Source organism: Peromyscus californicus, unplaced genomic scaffold (assembly GCF_007827085.1).
Source record: "Peromyscus californicus insignis strain IS unplaced genomic scaffold, ASM782708v3 Scaffold_4__1_contigs__length_199733344, whole genome shotgun sequence".
In the NCBI taxonomy this organism is placed as follows: domain Eukaryota; kingdom Metazoa; phylum Chordata; class Mammalia; order Rodentia; family Cricetidae; genus Peromyscus; species Peromyscus californicus.
The window spans coordinates 50,235,211-50,245,776 of record NW_026294562.1 but is presented as its reverse complement, the minus strand read 5'-3'; the positions used below and the strand labels follow the sequence as shown (position 1 = coordinate 50,245,776).

General features: G+C 40.0%; 1 protein-coding gene across 1 annotated transcript in view; it reads right to left on the bottom strand.

Moving 5' to 3' along the window:
- Positions 1 to 10,566, bottom strand: part of Oosp1 (oocyte secreted protein 1) — a 106,335-nt gene that overhangs the window by 74,069 nt on the left and 21,700 nt on the right. The gene's annotated exons all lie outside the window — the stretch shown is intronic.

Here is a 10,566-nt window from a genome sequence, read left to right as displayed (position 1 = left end):
GTGGAGCAAAAGACCTCCCACAGGACAGCCAAATGCAGACCCTTTCCAATCACCTGGAACCATGCACATTGTCAAGCAATCCTCTAATGCAGCTCTGCTGGGTAAAGCAAGTTCAGATCTCACTAGGAAACCTTTGTGGGCCTCCACAATTCCCCCTTCTTGATATAAAAGAGAGCTCCCCAGACCCCGCAGATAGACTTGCCTGTCTTAGGTCATCTTTCTTGATTAATTTTACATTCATACATTCAGGAAGTTATCAAGAAGAATGTTGCCTGTCTTTGGCTACCAACCTCTGGCAAGAGGGGGTACAGAGCTTAACTCACCTCTGGCCCAAGCCCCTACTAAGAGCTTGCAAACATCCACAGTGATCTCCACAGCTGCCACACCTCCCAGTAAAGGAGTAGAGGATAATAAAGATGGAATATCCTTATTGGAATAGGTCTAAGGTGATTACAGCAGTCTTAGCTGCACCAAGCCCTTTTCCTGGATCAAAACTTTCTCCTAACAGATGTTCAATAAAATTTTCAAGAGACTATTTTGATTCCCAGGAGAAAACAGTCATTTCAAAACACTTCAAAGTATCCACTCAAGTAAACAAAAACCCATGCTAATTATAAAGATATTTTTACAAACTAACTTGATTGTGGGAAGCTTATACCTTTGTGGGAGGCCTACCCCTTTCTAAACAGAAACAGAAGGAGTGGAAACTTCCAGGAAGAAGACAGAAAGGCTCCCCTAATTATGACACCTTCACTTGAGTTTTCCAGGGGCTACTAAAATCATAAAATTATATTTTAAGCTATCAAAAAAGCATTCAAATATATCTGAAGATAAAAGAGTAATAAAAACTTTGAGATGCTTCTAATGTCATTAATTTGGTTTATCCTTTAAAAATTAATGTTGCCGGGCGGTGGTGGCGCACGCCTTTAATCCCAGCACTCGGGAGGCAGAGGCAGGCGGATCTCTGTGAGTTCGAGGCCAGCCTGGTCTCCAAAGCGAGTTCCAGGAAAGGCGCAAAGCTACACAGAGAAACCCTGTCTCGAAAAACCAAAAAAAAAAAAAAAAAAATTAATGTTAGCCAATTCGTCTGGACTAGATAGATATTGATGGAGTAATAAATATAATTCTAGTATGAACTTCACTATACACTTTTTACAAACTTACTTACATTCTACATTTACACTTTTTACATTCAATAATTACACTTTTTACATGTTTATTTTGAAAGGAAACTCTATGGAACTTGTAGATAGAATTTTCCTGCCTGGCCCACAGTCAGGACAAATCTCTGTCACCCGCCAGTCCCACAGCCGCTCAGACCCAACCAAGTAAACACAAAGACTTATATTGCTTACAAACTGTATGGCTGTGGCAGGCTTCTTGCTAGCTGTTCTTATATCTTAAATTAGCCCATTTCTATTAATCTATACCTTGCTACGTGGCTAGTGGCTTACCAGCATCTTCACATGCTGTTTGTCATGGCAGTGGATGGCAGTGTCTCTCTGACTCAGCCTTCTACTTCCCAGAATTCTTCTCCTCCTTGTCCCGCCTATACTTCCTCCTGCCTGGCTACTGGCCAATCAGTGTTTTATTAACCAATCAGAGCAACACATTTGACATACAGAACATCCCACAGTAGGAACTATTTTAGCACATATCTAGAAGAGATCTCTTAACAAAACTAACTTGCATTCAAAAGCAAACTCTATAGCAAACATCTAGAAAGAATCTCTTAACAGAACTAACTTTTTTCTTTCAACAAGACAGAGAGTACACAAATCATAAGTTATCATAGTAAAAATTATAAGTGAACTCAGCACTGCTTTATTTCTGAAAGTTCAGAGTTCATGGTCATCTTTAATATCCTTCTGAAAGTTTTCCTGACAGTTTGAAGTCAGAAGCTGATTTATCAATGGCTCCAGCTTCTCTAGATCCCGGAATTCAGTGAATGTCATTGCTAAGGGGCTGTAACACTTGCTGCTAATGGCTGTAACACTTGGAACAATGACATTCCCCCAAAGTCACCTTTCCCCTCAGGCTCTCTCAGCCATTCTGGAACTGGCAGAAATGTGCTCAGTAGCAGAAGGTTTCTAGCTAGGGGCCCGTCTGTCCCTTTGCCCAAACTCATTACAGCTCCCTTGAGTGACACAATTCAAACAAATGTTGCTGAAATGAAGTTACTCTACCAAAAAGCCTCGCCTCAGGGCGAGGATGAAATTACCATACTGAACTGCCATAAAGCTCTTAGAAAAAACTTCCTGTGCAGCTATTTTTAAAGGAGCCTGCATTGATACAGAACTGGTGTGGCTCCAGGTTCCATTTCATTCCAGCTTTTCTGGAAAAACGTTAGTAGCTACGGTATTATTAGAGCTGACATTTCTTTGTTCCACACACCTCACCAAACTCAGACAACCAACAAGCTTTTCTCAGGCTGCCTTTCTCTATAGCGTCACGATGTTATGTTATGGACTACATTTTCCACGATACCTTTCTCTATATAGTCACTCCATTGCCAAAGTTACTTTTCAAACTACATTTCCCAGGTTGCCTTTTGGGGTCTGGGAGAAAACACAGCTGCAGTCAATGGTGGCCATTACTATCCCAGTTTCATTCACACTGTCTGTATACGTGCTTTTGCTTTTACCACGGGAGATTGTTTTCTTCCCTAAGCTTACATTAGGACACCTGAGTTACCATTTGACAGGTGTACCTCTCTAATCAGAATTTTCACCTGCCACTTTTTCCAGAGCTGGTTACATCTGTCTGCTGCACTTCAGACAGGCATTTTGGTGCCCGAAGCAAAAACCCCTCAGGGCTTGCTCTTCTACCTTACTGGGTCAGTGAAAGAAAATGAAAGTAGTTAAAATAGAAGTCTTTTCAGCCTTTTCAAAAAGATTGTTGGGAACTCAAGCCCTGCGCTCCTCATTGCAGGGAGGATTTCCAAGCTTCCACTGCTTCCTCAATGCCAGCAGACCTTCCGCACCTCTGGTGCGGCTTCACCTTGGGGGAAGTTGTCCCTCCTTTGGTTTTTGGTCTGCACTTTCTTGCTAGGCTCTAGCCACAGGGAACTCTGGCTGCTGTTTTTCTAATACTGGCTGGAAGGAGAGACAGGAATAGCAAAGAGGATTTGCCCTGTTCCAAAAGGTTTTTTTGTTTTTTCTTAGAGCAATTACAGGTGATTTTCCCATACTAATAGATGTTGTTTCCAGGTGAGTTAAAATTTTGTCCTTACAGAAAGAGAAAAAAAAATCAGAGAAAGACCTGAAGAGCTTCTAGTTTTTTAGAGAGAGAGATTGGTAAGTTTTTCCTAAGACCTCTCTTCTCCTTGGCTTCATGGCCAAATGGAAACTAATTTTGATGGTAGGGTGTTATAATGGCATTTGCTGGCAGAGCAGAGAATTTTGTTTCATCTGTATCTGTCTCAGGGAAAATTCTTTCCTCTGCTGCTTGGGACTTAGAATTGAGCTGTTCACAGGCCAAAAGCTTCCATTTTCTGCCCATTTTCTTTCATCTTTGATAGATATTTCTGATTCTTCCCCAGGATTTTGCATTCATAGCTCCATAGTTAGAAAATCAAGGACATAGTTCCTCTGTCTTGTTGCTTATCTTATCCTAATTTTTTTCTTAAAACTATATTCCTAACCCAATGTTTCTATTTTCTACCTTACTCTAAATTTTTTCCTACACTATTTTCCTATAGAAACTAAGAGAGAGAAAAAGAAAGAAATCTGATAGAGAGAAATAAACACTGCAGTCTCACTTTTCAACTTCGGCATTCCACCACCTAACTTGACTCCTGAGAATAAAATATCATCACCTTTATCATTTCTTTAACAGCATGCCTTACACCGGCAACACCCCTGACACTCCTTTCACCAAGTCTCTGGGTCCTGTTCCAGGCACCATCCGTGGGACACCAACTGGGAGATTGGCTCCCACATTTACCCCAGGATACTCTTGAGGAGAGAGGAATAAGAGACTTAGAAGGATAGAGGGGAGAGAAACAGATAGAAACATAGGATAGCCTTGGGAGGGCCTGGATCCTAATCCACTGGGCCCTTCTGTCTCTTATAAAGGACTATTTATAGGAATGCCAAGGGGTGGAGCAAAAGACCTCCCACAGAACAGCCAAGTGTAGACCCTTTCCAATCACTTGGCAACCATGCACATGGCCAAGCAATCCTCTAATGCAGCTCTGCTGGGTAAAGCAAGTTCAGATCTCACTAGGAAACCTTTGTGGGCCTCCACAGATAGGTATAGTATATTAAGATAGATTATTGTATCTACTAGTAAACTGATTTAGCAAACTATCAGCCTTGGATAATTTGCACTGATATGGAATCTTGTATAATTGACACAAATGTGAACTATTCTTACATCCCTATTTAAGATAATTTGTATATTGTTACAAATACAAAACTATATTTGTTTCATTGTGCATATATTTCTACTCCTATTTGAAATATTTTGTATATTGATACAAATGTAAAATTATATTTGTCATACTATATGTGTGTTCAACCTTTATTTAGGATATTTTGTATATTGATACATATTAAGGATATTGTTGTCATATTACATATTGCACCATACATTTCTACCTCTGTTTAAGATATTTTATGTATTGTCACAATTTTGAGGTCATTGTCCTCATACAGTACATCTGCTTACAGACTGTTTACCTTGTTAATGTGAAGCCCTATTCCTTAGGTTATTTAGGTAGATAAGAATTACAGAATTATAGTCACCCATGCTTGTCATTTCTATAGTTGTTAGATTCTCCAGATTTACAGAAACATATGTCAGATGGATAGGTAATCTTCAAACACTTCAAAGACCTAAAGAATATGGCATTTAAATGTTTTGATAACTCAGAATTCTGTTGATGTGAGACATGATTGCTCCTGGCAGCACTGATCTGATCCTGAGAGAATGTTGGGCTTCTAAGACACTTCTGTTTGGAAGTTTGTCTTCTTGTTGCCACAAAATTACCTGCAGGGCAAATAACTTCCCTTGCCTTGACTGCTGACAGTATGAACACTGTATTTTCTAGATGAGCAGGACACAAGGAAAAGCAACTACTGAACCTTGCCAAGACAGAGTAATATGGTCTTTCAAAACTCCTGCTTCTGAAAATGGTCTGCCAGATATTTTAGGCCTGTAGCCAAATTGAATGTCCCAATGATGCTGAGAAACTTTTGGTGATTGTCCAGGCTGCCAGCTGTCTCTGTCTATTCTCGAAAGATTTTCAGAAATTGTTTGCTTGCATTTTCTGTTTTCTCAGGTATTATTATGTTTCTTCTCAGGTCTTTGATGGAGTTGAAGACTAGATAGTTACAGTTACAATCTTCTCGTATCTTAGCTTGAACATATTAAGTATTAAAGTTAGCATCTTCAGGATAGGACAGCTATTGGATTAATCTCAGTAATTTGCCATTTACCTATGATCTGGACATTTCGGGACATTGAGCATGTGTTTCTTGTTTGATGTTGTTCTTGTGGTTTGTAGTTCCATTTTTGTTTAAGTTATTACCCTTTGTTTTTCCTGGACAATACTTGATAATCATTCTTATTGTGTATAGTTTGCATTACGTTTAGAACCTTCTTATTTAGACAAAAAGGATAAATGTAGTGGTATTTGCTCTACCTATGACCTTGGACTATAGGGCTCTTAAAAGGAAAGGGAGAGGGGTCACGAGTCCCTTCTCCCTGCTGCATGCTTTCTGGTCTGATCAGACTGCCAAGTGGATTCGCTCCCAGTCAGAACAGAAGACAACTTCAGCTGTTTACTCAGTTCTGTATTTGTGAGGGTATTTCTTCAATTTATGTCTTAATAAATCCCTATTACCCATTAAATAGACTCATGTGGATTGATCTTAGTACATGTGTTTGTAATCCCAATACTAGGGAGGTGAAGACAAAAGAATCACTAGGGCTCCCTGGTCAGGCAGCTCAGCCTTTTTGGCAAGCTCCAGGCCAGTGACAGATCCTATCTCAAGCAAGGGTCATTCAGACTATTAGATATCTCATGTCCTGGTTGTGGAAGCTTGGGGGAGCCCCTGGCTATACAGGGATCATTTAGATTACTAGCCAACCTCCAGTCCTGGTTGTAGGAGCTCGATATGGCCTGGCTCAACCGATAACACAGATCACCAGGCTGTTAATCACAGCCTTCTGGAAAAACAGGTTATATGTCTCTTCCATTGGAAATACTATCATGTGTGCTTAACATTCCCGGTTTTCCTGGAGATCTGTGGCCACAAGGACCATCATGCTCCCAACAAGTAGTTGTATTCTTTGCAATATTTAAGTAAATTGCCTATCTGAAAAGATTTTCTCCAACTAACCAAGAAAAGCATGTATCCAAAGAACCCCTGTTATAATTATCCTAGTTGTATGTAGCTGGGGATGAGGAATAGATGACTCTAAATATACATCCCATGCCCATTTCAAGACAGTGTCTTCTAGACATGCCAGGGAAATATTCATCCATAAAATCTCAACCCTAGATGAAGAATTACAGGCAATCTGTGGCTCCTCCGAGGAAAATCAGTGTCCCCTAGGGATTATGCTCCTGCTGGATTACCCACCTAAGTGTAGTCAGACCTAAACACAGTACTTAGGAGCAACATTAAATGGACTCAGTAGGTTACATACGCATATATGTAGCAATATATATGTTACATATGATGTAAAAAAGGAGGCTATGATTTTTGAATTTGAGGGAGTGGAAAGGGGACGGACATAGGAGGACTTGGAGTGGGAAGAGGGAGGGTGGAAAGGATGTAAATATATGACTCATATATGAAATTCTCCAAAAAAATAAAAAATGTAAATTTAAACAAAAAGAAAACATGGACAAAAATACTAAAACGTAAAGAAGTTTATGACTATATAGTGAAGGGTATGCCCTGAAAATGAATAAATGATTATACTGGCAAGAAAAAAAATCTCTCCAAGGACTGGTAAGATGGCACAGAAGGATAAAATCTTATCACTAAATCTGAAGACCTGAGTTTGATCCTGGAAACCCACATGGTAGAGAGAGAGAACAGACTCCTACAAGCTGTCCTCTGACTTCTACATGCACACCATGCATGTGCACCTACACACACAAATAACTAAGTAAATAAATAATGATAGATAGATAGATAGATAGATAGATAGATAGATAGATAGATAGATAGATAATCCATATTTCCTATGCTATATAAAACAGGCTTGGTGTCCTAGAAACAATTCCCATTCAAAAGACCACAATGGTGGGGATGAATATTATCACAGTACAGTGATATTCAAAAATACCATAATGAAACTTACTATTTTATACACTGAATAAAAATAATAATATAAAAAGAAAAGGAGACCATGACAGAAAACAAAAGATGTGGACTCTTTCTTACACATTAACACTGTATAAGCTAGCTGGAGTCAACCACACAGAGATATAGAGTATAGCTAAGAAAGCTTACAGTAGAGAAGAAAGCATGGAGCAACAGAGATTTGACCAGCCTTGGGCATATACACAAGGAATGCTCAATCTTACCACAAGGACACATGTTCAACCATGTTCATGGACTAAAATCAAAATGATAAAAGGCTGTGTTCAGCATCTGGACAGTTTGCATTCCAACATTCCCAATGCCTTCCATACTCAAGGTTGGCTATTATATCACTCTAGCCTAGCAGAGAAAACTCAAACCCAAGGTTCAGGAAAACATCCCTGTTTCAAAGGAACAAGATGGAAAGTAATGGAGAATGATACCTGATACCCTCTCCTGGCCTCTGTGTACACACATACATACACACACACACACACACACACACACACACACACACACACACCTACATACATACAGACTACATACCTACATATGTGTAATACTCACACATATATGCATAAATTAATTAAATATTTTAAAAATAAAAAGTGTTCTATGAGAAAGCTACAGGTAGCAGAGTCCACTTTTATCCCTGGGCAGGAGAAACAAAATTAAACAAAACTATTTTCATGAAATTGAAATCCACTCCTTATCTAAAAATCAAACAACTTAAAGGAATCTTGACTGGAACCCAGGTCCAGGTTGACTCTATTGTGTATAGTCAGCATATCTACCTGAAGGTAGATTTCCACCAAAGAGCCAAAAAAAAAGGGTTTCCTGCACAATGAAATGAGCTAGTACCTATCAACCTAAACCTTCATGAAATCATTGCAGATAAGCATCAGGAGGCTATTGGCCTAGGGGGAGTCCTGTCTATATTCACATATTAGCCAAATTTCCTACTCAGGAGTTTGTTTTTGCTTTTGTTTTTTCAGAAATGATCAGCTGATAGCTAAAGCTTTTCATTAACTAACTCTTACACTTAAATTAATCCAAAATTCTTAATATTTAGCCACGTGGCTTGAAACCTTTTCTCAGTATGGCATTCTCATCTTGCTTTTCTGTGTTTGTTGGTAACTCCCTTACTCTGCCCTTCCTCTTCCCAGAATTCTCCTAGTCTGGTTCTACTGCTCAATCTTATCCTGCCCAGCCATCAGCCAATCAGCTTTTTATTAACAATGAGCATAATCCACAGCAGTCACATTTGGTTGTTACCTCTTAGAAGACCATTCTTTTCTAATGACAGGCAGAAAGAGTGCATCCAAAAGGGGGGGCAGAACTGGGTTAAATAGAAGGAGGGGAAACTGTCATCAGAATATATTGTATGAGAACAGAGTCTACTTTCAATCAAAGGAAACAAATGAAAAAAATACATTTTATTTTTTATGTATAAATGTTTTCTCGAATAGATGTATGTGCACCACATGCATGCCTGGTACCGTGAGTGGTCAGAAGAGGCCATTGGATCCGCTGGAACAAGAACCACAGATGTTCGTGAGCCATATGTAGGTGCTATACTGACCCTGGGTCCTCTGTAAGAGGAATAAGCACTCTTAATCACTCAGTCGTCTCTCCAAGGCTGATAATAATAACCACTGGGTAATATTTAGAGAGAGCTGAAAAATAAAGCCTAATACATTTAAATACATACCAATTGGACAGATATCTTGTTCTTTTAAGGCAGTACTTGTAAAACTTACCAAGAAATGAGCAATAGTTTGAGAGAATTTCATTTTAATTCAATGCATTGAACTTTTACCTTAAAAAGATAAGATCACGTTCAGGCTGTTCATGTAGATCTCATTCCATTTCTCTGTCATTGGGCGATCCCCGTGTCTTTCTTGGGGTCCTGTTTTTCAGGTAGCCTCCCTGGTGATGTGAGTAGCAGTCCAGTCATCCTTGTTCCACATCTAGTATCCTGCTATGAGTGAGTACATACCATGTTTGTCTTTCTGAGTCTGGGTTACCTCACTCAGGATGATTTTTTCTAGATCCATCCATTTGTCTGCAAACCTCATGATGTCATTGTTTTTCTCTGCTGAGTAGTATTCCATTGTGTATATGTACCGTGGGGGTAGTGAAAGGCAAGGGTCGAGGGAAAGAGAGCTTGGGGGAGCAGGAGATCCCAGCTGGATCAACAACAGAGAGGGAGAACAAGGAATAGGAGACCATGGTAAATGAAGACCACATGAGAATAGGAAGAAGCAAAGTGCTAGAGAGGCCCACAGAAATCCACAAAGATACCCACACAACAGATTGCTGGCAATGGTCGAGAGACAGCCCGAACTGACCTACTCTGGTGATGGGATGGCCAAACACCCTAATTGTTGTGCTAGAAACCTCATCCAACTACTGAGGGATCTGGATGCAGAGATCCATGACTAGGCCCCGGGTGGATCTCTGCGAGTCCAATTAGCGAGAATGAGGAGGGTTTATATGAGCGAGAATTGTTGAGACCAAGGTTGGATAAAGCACAGGGACAAATAGCCAAATGAATGGAAACACATGAACTATGAACCAATGGCTGAGGGGTCCCCACTGGATCAGGCCCTCTGAATGGGTGAGACAGTTGATTGGCTTGATCTGTTTGGGAGGCATCCAGGCAGTGGGACCGGGTCCTGTGCTCATTGCATGAGGTGGCTGTTTGAAACCTGGGGCCTATGCAGGATCGCTTGGCTCGGCCTGGGAGGAGGGGACTGGACCTGCCTGGACTGAGTCTACCAGGTTGAACTCAGTCTGTGGGGAAGGCTTTGCCCTGGAGGAGATGGGAATGGGGGGGTTGGGGGGAAGGTGAGGGGGACGGGAGGGGGTAGAACAAGGGAATCCGTGGCTGATATGTAGAACTGAATTGTATTGCAAAATAAAAAAATATAAAAAAAAGATAAGATCACATATCAACATCTCACCTATCACATTCCATTCATAACTTACTCAGACCTTTATAACTTGGTAAGGTTTACACACTTTCTTTCTGATGCTGGGAAAACATCCAGCCATATTAACCTTTACATACATTTTTTGATAAAAAAAATATTTTCATTCTCACACCTTATCAACAATATCTTTTTTCCTATGTCCTGTTTCCTTTCTGTTTTATTTCCTTTCATCATATGATGAAACAGAGCAAAACAGTGAATTAAGTTAAAAAGAAAGTCAGCTCCAAACTACATGTCTAGCACTATAG